Raw genomic sequence first — 9,873 nt, 5'->3', positions numbered from 1 at the left:
TTGCATAGGATTTATATTTAGCAGTAGAGAAGAAATAAAGAATAAATTTGGGTATACATATTGTATGGATATGCATACAATATATTGGATTCATGGATTTGAAGATCTTTATTGCAATGGTATAGAATATTTCATTGTAGGAAATTCTTTTTCCCTTTTAGAATTTGGATTTGCATCAAATTCGTTGATATATGTAGGCTTTGTGAAATCCATGAATTTGGTAACATCTCCACGAAGAAAAAAGGAAGAGAACTAAAAATATTGATTTTTTTTTTTTTGGAAGTTATTTAAAACTGGAGTAGCTTATGAAGCTTGGTACCTAAGCATTTAGAAATAGACATTGTCTAGTGCACCCGGCTAAAGTTGGGAGCTTAAAGAGTTCCAAAACTCAAACCTCTTGTTTGTGTACACTTGATTATCAGAACATGACCATCGCAGATACATGTCAAATAGGGATGTGTTGGGTTATGTATGGTTGGCTTTTATGTCATATCTTCTTTATCTTCGAGGTGTATATATGTGTTTTTATTGTTTCAGCTGTCACTCTAACCATTGCTTTATTTCAATTGAATTCACTTTCCAATCTGGATTTTTTGAATATGCTTCACCAATAATAATTATCCACATGCATGCTCTAGGGATTAGCTGATTGGTGATAGTTTTTGCTTTCTTTGGTGAACCTACAAAGCTTTCATGTCCAATTCCTTCATCTTTGGTAAACCTTGAAAGCTTAATGAATGGTAAGTTCTCATAACCTTGATTTGATCCTGTTTAATTTATATTTTTATCGCTTTATTTATATTCTTTAGTAGATGTCCAACTTGTAACTCCTTAGAACTTGCGTTGCCGTAGGACATTACGGTACATGGCGGTTCCCATTAGGTTAAGTTACAAGTTGTACAAAGTTGGTTTGATATCTTTTATTTTTATAAATCCTATTAATAGTTAGTTGGATGATGAATAGAAATAAAAAACTTATAATATATATATTTATATGTATATTATACGTTATCAATGTATGATACCTTGTTTGGGGGAGTTGATATTTTTGTAGCTTATAGTATGATGCCCTAATATTAGTTGTATGATATTAGTATGTAGTAGATAATACTAGGTTAATTACTTTTATTCTACTGATACAATTTTTTGAAATTGTTCCTTCACTTTTAAGACTTTTTTTTTTTTACGAGTTTGCTAAATGATATATGCATTTTTTAAATACATTTTGTAATGAGTTGGTTGAATGATTAATGTTAGTTGCCATGGGTGATAGATATAGGCTTATGGGTTTTGGGGTTTGGGGTTTCTTTGGTTTTTGAATTTTAGGTTCATGGTTTCATGGTACAAGTTCGGTTGGGTTTTGGGGTATTACGGTTTTAGGGTTCTTGGGCGCCGCCATCGATGACCCGTTCTCCGGCCGGCGACGACCCGATTCCGACCACCGCCCTATAAAAATCACACGCGCGCGCGCGCGCGCCCGCCCGCGCCCGCGCTGGGCGCTGGGGCGCTGGGGCGCTGGGGCCTGGGGCGCTGGGGCCTGGGGGCCTGGGGCCTGAGGGCCTGGGGCCCTTGGGGGCCCTTGGGCTCTTGGGCGATTGGGCGCGCGCGCGCGCGGCAGTGCCCAGGGCTTAGGGCTCAGGGCCCAGGGTTTTAGGGCTCAGGCCTAGGGGCCCAGGCCCAGGCCTAGTGGCCTCAGTGGCTCAGTGGGCCCAGTGGCCCAGGCCCAGGCCCAGGGCCAGGCCTTGTCAGGCCTAGTGGCCTAGGCCTCAGGGCCTCAGGGCTCAGGGCCTTGTAGGCTCTTGTGGCTCAGGCCTAGGCCTCAGTGGCCTAGGCCAGTGGCCCAGGGCCCAGGCCTAGGCCCAGGCCTAGGCCTCAGGCCTCAGGCCCAGTGGCCTGTGGCCTCAGGCCTCAGTGGCCTCAGGGCCTAGGCCTAGGCTCAGTGGCCCAGTGGCCTAGGGCCTCAGTGGCCTAGGCCCAGTGGCCTCAGGGCCCAGGCCCAGTGGCTCAGGCCTGTGGCCTAGTGGCCTAGGCCCAGGGCCCAGTGGCCCAGGCTCCAGTGGCCCAGTGGCTCAGTGGCCCAGGCTCAGTGGCCTAGGCCCAGGCCCAGTGGCCTCAGGCCTAGTGGCCCAGTGGCCTAGTGGCCCAGTGGCCCAGGCCTGGTGGCCCAGTGGCCTGGTGGCTCAGTGGCCCAGGCTCAGGCCTCAGGCCTAGGCCTAGTGGCTCAGGCCCAGTGGCCCAGGGCCTAGTGGCCCAGGGCTCAGGCCTGTGCCTCAGTGGCCCAGGCTCAGTGGCCTGTGGCCTAGTGGCTCAGTGGCCCAGTGGCCCAGGGCCTGTGGCCCAGGGCCCAGTGGCCTGGTGGCCCAGGGCCTAGGCCCAGTGGCCTAGTGGCCTAGTGGCTCAGGGCTCAGTGGCCCAGGCCCAGTGGCCTGTGTGGCTCAGTGGCCCAGGCCCAGTGGCCTAGGCCCAGGCCCAGGCCCAGTGGCCCAGTGGCTCAGGCCCAGTGGCCCAGTGGCTCAGTGGCCTAGTGGCCCAGTGGCCTGTGTGGCCCAGGGCTCAGGCTCAGTGGCCTCAGTGGCCCAGGCCTAGCCCCGATTTTAGGCCCAGGCTCAGGCCCAGGCCCAGGCTCAGTCCCAGGGCCTGTGGCTCAGGCCTCAGTGGCCCAGGCTCAGTGGCTCAGTGGCTCAGGCCTAGGCAGGCTCAGTGGCCTAGGCTGGTGTGGCCTCAGGGCTCAGTGGCCCAGTGGCCTCAGTGGCCCAGGCCCAGGGCCTCAGGCCTAGGCTCAGTGGCTCAGTGGCTCAGTGGCCCAGTGGCCTGTGGCCCAGTGGCCTCAGGCTCAGGCTCAGTGGCCTCAGGCCCAGGCCTCAGGCCTCAGGCCTGGTGGCCCAGTGGCTCAGTGGCCCAGTGGCCTGGTGGCCTAGGCCCAGTGGCCCAGTGGCCCAGTGGCCCAGTGGCCCAGGGCCCAGGCCCAGTGGCCTCAGGCCCAGTGGCCCAGGCTCAGGCTCAGTGGCTCAGTGGCCTGTGGCCTCAGTGGCTCAGTGGCCCAGTGGCCCAGGCCCAGTGGCTCAGTGGCCTAGGCCTAGTGGCTCAGGCCCAGTGGCCTGTGTGGCCCAGGGCCCAGTGGCCCAGTGGCTCAGGCCTGTCAGTGGCCCAGTGGCCCAGGCCCAGGCTCAGTGGCCCAGTGGCTCAGTGGCCCAGGGCTCAGTGGCCCAGGCCTAGTGGCCAGGGCCTCAGTGGCTCAGGCCCAGTGGCCCAGTGGCTCAGTGGCCCAGGCCCAGTGGCCCAGTGGCCTGTGGCCTGTGGCCTCAGGCTCAGTGGCCCAGTGGCCCAGGCCCAGTGGCCCAGGGCTCAGTGGCCTGTGGCTCAGGCCTGTGGCCTCAGTGGCCCAGGGCCTAGGCCAGTGGCCCAGGCCTGTGGCCCAGGCCTGGTGGCCCAGTGGCCCAGGCTCAGTGGCTCAGGGCCTAGGCCCAGTGGCCCAGTGGCTCAGTGGCCCAGTGGCTCAGTGGCCTGTGTGGCTCAGTGGCTCAGGCCCAGGCCTCAGGCTCAGTGGCCCAGGGCCCAGTGGCTCAGTGGCCTAGGCCCAGTGGCCCAGTGGCTCAGTGGCCCAGTGGCCCAGTGGCCCAGTGGCCTGTGGCCCACAGTGGCCTGTGGCCCAGGCCCAGTGGCTCAGTGGCTCAGTGGCTCAGGCCTAGTGGCTCAGTGGCTCAGTGGCCTTGTGGCTCAGTGGCCCAGTGGCCCAGTGGCCTCAGTGGCCTAGTGGCCTAGTGGCCTAGGCCCAGTGGCCTCAGTGGCCTGGTGGCCCAGGGCTCAGGCCTGGGCCCAGGGCCTCAGTGGCAGGGCCTGTGGCTCAGTCTCAGGCCTCAGGGTCAGTGGCTTGGTGGCCTAGGGCTCAGTGGCCCAGGGCCTCAGGGCCTGTGGCCTAGGCCCAGTGGCCCAGGGCCCAGGCTCAGTGCCTGTGGCTCAGTGGCCCAGGCCCAGTGGCTCAGTGGCTCAGTGGCCCAGTGGCCTCAGGCCCAGGCTCAGTGGCCTGTGTGGCCTAGTGGCCCAGTGGCCCAGTGGCCTGTGGCTCAGGCCTAGTGGCTCAGTGGCCCAGTGGCCCAGTGGCTCAGGCCCAGTGGCCCAGTGGCTCAGTGGCTCAGGCCCAGGCCCAGTGGCCCAGGCCCAGTGGCCTCAGTGGCCCAGGCCCAGGCTCAGTGGCCCAGGCCCAGGGCCCAGTGGCCTGGTGGCCCAGTGGCTCAGTGGCCCAGTGGCTCAGGCTCAGTGGCCTCAGTGGCCCAGTGGCCTAGGCCTGTGGCCCAGTGGCCCAGGGCCTAGTGGCCCAGTGGCCCAGGGCCAGTGGCCCAGGCCCAGGGCCTGGTGGCTCAGGCCCAGGCTCAGTGGCCTAGTGGCCTGTGGCCAGTGGCCTCAGTGGCTCAGGGCTCAGTGGCCCAGGCTCAGGCCTGTGGCCTCAGGGCCTAGGCTCAGTGGCCCAGGCCTAGTGGCTCAGTGGCCCAGGCCCAGTGGCTCAGTGGCTCCAGTGGCTCAGTGGCCCAGTGGCCCAGGCCAGTGGCCCAGTGGCCCAGTGGCCCAGTGGCTCAGTGGCCTGTGGCTCAGTGGCCCAGTGGCTCAGTGGCCTAGTGGCTCAGTGTGGCCTAGGGCCCAGTGGCCCAGTGGCCCAGGGCCCAGTGGCCCAGGGCTCAGTGGCTCAGGCCCAGTGGCCCAGGCTCAGGCCCAGTGGCTCAGTGGCCTGTGGCCCAGGCCTGTGGCCTAGGGCTCAGTGGCCCAGGCTCAGTGGCCCAGTGGCTCAGTGGCCCAGGGCTCAGTGGCTCAGTGGCCCAGTGGCAGGCCAGGCCTAGGCCTCAGGCCCAGGCCTCAGTGGCTCAGTGGCCTAGGCTCAGTGGCTCAGTGGCCTAGGCCTCAGTGGCCGGTTCAGCGTCAGGGCCTGTGGCTGTGCCCAGGCCCAGGCCCAGGGCTCAGTGGCCAGTGGCCTCAGTGGCTCAGGCCTAGGCTCAGTGGCTCAGTGGCCTAGTGGCCCAGTGGCCCAGTGGCTCAGTGGCCTAGGCCCAGGCCCAGGCTCAGTGGCCTGTGTGGCCCAGTGGCCCAGTGGCCTCAGTGGCCTGTGTGGCTCAGGCTCAGGCCCCCAGTGGCCTCAGTGGCCCAGGCCCAGTGGCTCAGTGGCTCAGGCCCAGGCTCAGTGGCCCAGGGCCCAGGCTCAGTGGCTCAGTGGCCTAGTGGCCCAGGCCCAGTGGCCCAGGCCTGGCCTAGTGGCCTAGTGGCCCAGTGGCCCAGTGGCCCAGGCCTGTGGCCCAGGCTCAGGCTCAGTGGCCCAGGCCTGTGGCCCAGTGGCCTCAGTGGCCTAGTGGCCCAGTGGCCCAGGCTCAGTGGCCTGTGGCCCAGGGCTCAGTGGCCTAGTGGCCCAGTGGCTCAGTGGCCCAGTGGCTCAGTGGCCCAGGGCCCAGTGGCCTCAGTGGCCCAGTGGCTCAGTGGCTCAGGCTCAGTGGCCCAGTGGCCTGTGGCTCAGTGGCCCAGTGGCTCAGTGGCCCAGGGCCCAGTGGCCTGTGGCCCAGTGGCCCAGGCTCAGTGGCCCAGTGGCCCAGTGGCTCAGTGGCCTTGGCTCAGGGCCCAGTGGCCTGTGTGGCCCAGGGCTCAGTGGCCTCAGTGGCCCAGTGGCCCAGTGGCCCAGGTGGCTCAGTGGCCTCAGTGGCCCAGGCCTCAGTGGCCTAGTGGCCCAGTGGCCCAGTGGCCTCAGGCCCAGGGCCCAGGCTCCAGGCCATCTGGCCCAGTGGCTCAGTGGCCCAGGCCCAGTGGCTCAGTGGCTCAGTGGCCTAGGTGGCCTCAGGCCCAGGCCCAGTGGCCTCAGTGGCCCAGTGGCCCAGTGGCCTGTGTGGCCCAGTGGCCCAGGGCCTGTGGCCCAGGGCTCAGGCCCAGTGGCCCAGTGGCTCAGTGGCTCAGGCCCAGTGGCCCAGTGGCCCAGGCCTGGTGGCTCAGTGGCTCAGTGGCCCAGGCCTCAGTGGTGGCTCAGTGGCCTGTGGCCCAGGCTCAGTGGCTCAGGCTCAGTGGCCTAGTGGCTCAGTGGCTCAGGCTCAGGCCCAGTGGCCCAGGCTCAGTGGCTCAGTGGCTCAGTGGCCCAGTGGCCTCAGTGGCCCAGTGGCCTGTGGCCCAGGCTCAGTGGCTCAGTGGCCCAGGCCAGTGGCCTAGTGGCTCAGCCCAGTGGCCTGTGGCCCAGTGGCCCAGTGGCCTAGTGGCTCAGTGGCCCAGGGCTCAGTGGCTCAGTGGCCTGTGGCCTCAGGCCCAGGCTCAGGCTCAGTGGCCTAGGCCTAGTGGCTCAGTGGCCTCAGTGGCCCAGGGGCCCAGTGGCCCAGGCTCAGTGGCCCAGGGCCCAGGCTCAGTGGCCCAGTGGCTCAGTGGCCCAGGCCTCAGTGGCCCAGTGGCCCAGGCCCAGTGGCCCAGTGGCTCAGTGGCCTAGTGGCTCAGGCCTGTGGCCCAGGGCTCAGTGGCCTAGTGGCCCAGTGGCTCAGTGGCCCAGTGGCTCAGGGCTCAGGCCTCAGTGGCCTAGGCCTCAGTGGCCCAGGCCTCCAGTGGCCTCAGTGGCCTCAGTGGCCTGGTGGCCCAGGCTCAGTGGCCTAGTGGCCCAGTGGCCCAGGCTCAGTGGCCCAGTGGCCCAGGCCCAGTGGCCCAGGGCCCAGTGGCTCAGTGGCCTAGTGGCCCAGGGCCCAGGCCTGTGGCTCAGTGGCCCAGTGGCCCAGGCTCAGTGGCCCAGGCCCAGGCCCAGTGGCCCAGGCCCAGTGGCTCAGTGGCCTCAGGCCCAGTGGCCCAGGCCCAGTGGCTCAGTGGCCTGGTGGCCCAGTGGCCCAGTGGCTCAGTGGCCTAGTGGCCCAGTGGCTCAGTGGCCCAGGGCCTGTGTGGGCCAGTGGGGGTGAGATGGTGGCCCAGTGGCTCAGTGGGGTCGGCAGTCAGTGGCTCAGGCCTCAGTGGCCCAGTGGCTCAGGCGGCCAGGCCCAGGGCCCAGTGTCCCAGTGGCCTAGTGGCTCAGTGGCCTGTGTGGCCCAGGGCCCAGGCCCAGTGGCCTGCAGTGGCCCAGTGGCTCAGTGGCTCAGTGGCCTGTGGCCTCAGGCTCAGTGGCTCAGTGGCTCAGGGCCCAGTGGCCCAGTGGCTCAGTGGCTCAGGCCTAGTGGCCAGTGGCCTAGTGGCCCAGTGGCTCAGTGGCTCAGTGGCTCAGGGCTCAGTGGCCCAGTGGCTCAGGCCTAGTGGCTCAGTGGCCCAGTGGCCTCAGTGGCCTCAGGGCCCAGGCCTCAGTGGCCTGGTGGCCCAGTGGCTCAGTGGCCCAGTGGCCCAGTGGCCCAGTGGCCTCAGTGGCCCAGGGCCCAGGCTCAGGCCCAGGCCTGTGGCTCAGTGGCCTGTGTGGCCCAGGCTCAGTGGCCCAGTGGCCCAGGCTCAGTGGCTCAGTGGCTCAGCTGGGCTCAGTGGCTCACGCCTAGTGGCCTAGGCCCAGGCTCAGTGGCCTGTGGCTCAGGCCCAGTGGCCCAGTGGCCCAGGCCTAGGCTCAGGGCCCAGTGGCCCAGTGGCCTGTGGCTCAGTGGCTCAGTGGCCCAGGCCTGTGGCCCAGGGCTCAGTGGCCTCAGTGGCCTAGTGGCCTAGTGGCTCAGGCTCAGTGGCCCAGGCTCAGTGGCCTGTGGCCCAGTGGCTCAGTGGCCCAGTGGCTCAGTGGCCCAGTGGCCTGGTGGCCTCAGGGCTCAGTGGCCCAGGCCTAGGCCTGGTGGCCTCAGTGGCCCAGTGGCCCAGTGGCCCAGTGGCCTCAGGCTCAGTGGCCCGGGCGCAGACCCAGGCCCAGGCCCAGGCCCAGTGGCTCAGTGGCCTCAGTGGCCTAGTGGCCCAGTGGCTCAGGCTCAGTGGCCTAGGGCCTAGTGGCCCAGGGCCCAGGCCCAGTGGCCGGCTCAGTGGCCCAGGCCCTGAGTCAAGTAGGGGCAGGCTCAGCCAAGTCTGAGTCGACTTCGACAAGTCACATCAGACGTGGAGGAGTCAGCAATCCATGGGTGGGCCAGTTTGTGATGGCTCAGGCCCAGGCCCAGTGGCTCAGTGGCCCAGTGGCCCAGTGGCTCAGTGGCCTAGTGGCCCAGTGGCCTAGTGGCCCAGGCCTGGCTCAGTGGCCCAGGCAGGCTCAGGCTCAGTGGCCCAGGCTCAGTGGCCCAGTGGCCTCAGTGGCCCAGGCCCAGTGGCTCAGTGGCCCAGTGGCCTAGTGGCCCAGGCTCAGTGGCCCAGTGGCTCAGTGGCCCAGTGGCTCAGTGGCCTAGTGGCTCAGTCAGGCTCAGTGGCCTAGGCCAGTGGCCCAGTGGCTCAGTGGCCCAGTGGCTCAGGCTCCAGTGGCCTGGCCCAGGCTCAGTGGCCCAGGGCCCAGTGGCCTCAGTGGCCCAGGCCCAGTGGCTCAGTGGCCCAGGCTCAGTGGCCTGTGGCCGGCCCAGGCCCAGGGCCAGCCCCAGGCCCAGGCCCAGCCCGGTGAGCGACAGGGCCCAGGCCCAGGGCCCAGGCCTGTGGCCTGTGGCCCAGGCCTAGTGGCTCAGTGGCCCAGGGCCCAGTGGCTCAGGCTCAGTGGCTCAGTGGCCCAGGCCTGTGGCCCAGTGGCCCAGTGGCCCAGTGGCCTCAGTGGCTCAGTGGCCCAGTGGCCTAGGGCCCAGGGCCCAGGGCCCAGTGGCCTCCAGCCAGGGCCCAGTGGTGAGTGGCCCAGTGGCCCAGGCCCAGTGGCTCAGGCTCAGGCCCAGTGGCCCAGTGGCCTAGGCCCAGTGGCCCAGGCCTCAGGCCCAGTGGCCCAGTGGCCCAGTGGCCTAGGCCCAGTGGCCCAGTGGCCCAGGCCCAGTGGCTCAGTGGCCCAGTGGCCCAGGCCCAGGCCCAGTGGCCCAGGCCCAGTGGCCCAGTGGCCCAGTGGGGCAGGCTCAGCCAAGTCTGAGTCGACTTCGACAAGTCACATCAGACGTGGAGGAGTCAGCAATCCATGGGTGGGCCAGTTTGTGATGGCTCAGGCCCAGGCCCAGTGCAATAACCTGGGTGGGCCTGTTTGTAGTAGAAAAGCAATCATTGGTAATATCTGTCCTCCACCCATTTGAGAGTAATCATTCACTTACCACGTGCGCCTCACACATGCGCTCTCGCACATGTTCACCTGTAACACTTGCAGTTGTCCCTTAAACACTCGATAACTCACTTGGGCCATCAATGGACAGGCCCAGGCCCAGGCCTAGGCCTTTGTAGCCGTAGATGGTCTCTATGTGGGTCCCAACTCAAAACTCTGCTTAGTGGGTGAGGCCCTGACCGCAGCGCCCACCTCGATGTATGTGCTCTACGTCCATCATGTCCATAAGTTTTGCAGCTCATTTTATAGCATGGTCTGAAAATCAAGCAGATCTAAATCTTAAATGGACCACAGACTAGGGATTGAATACCCACCATTAAAAACTTCTTGGGGTTAATGAAGTTTTGGATAAAGCTTATATTTGTGTTTTCTCTTCGTCCGGTACGTGTGACCTTATTAATAGGTTGGATGGGAAATAAACATTTTGGTGGGCATATGAACTTTTTAGTGGCGGACGTTTCATGACCATTGTTTCCTGTGGTGTAGTCCACCTGAGATTTTGATCTACTTCGTTTTTGTCAATATGCCCTAAAATGAGCCAGAAACACTGATGGACAACGTGGATATACAACACATGCGCACCACGGTCATTTCTCACCCACTAAGTTGTTCCCCGGGCCTAACCCAGTCTGTTACGTTAATGAATACTCACATGCAACCGGTTGGACGTTAAGTTACCATCCATGCAATGAATATATTCCAACCCATGATGTGAGTGTAAAATCTACTCCATTCAATAGGTTGGCCCCACTCTGGGAACGATATTAGGCAAT

The sequence above is a fragment of the Magnolia sinica genome, chromosome 3 (genome assembly GCF_029962835.1).
Source record: "Magnolia sinica isolate HGM2019 chromosome 3, MsV1, whole genome shotgun sequence".
Classification (NCBI taxonomy): domain Eukaryota; kingdom Viridiplantae; phylum Streptophyta; class Magnoliopsida; order Magnoliales; family Magnoliaceae; genus Magnolia; species Magnolia sinica.
This window is presented reverse-complemented; position numbering follows the sequence as displayed.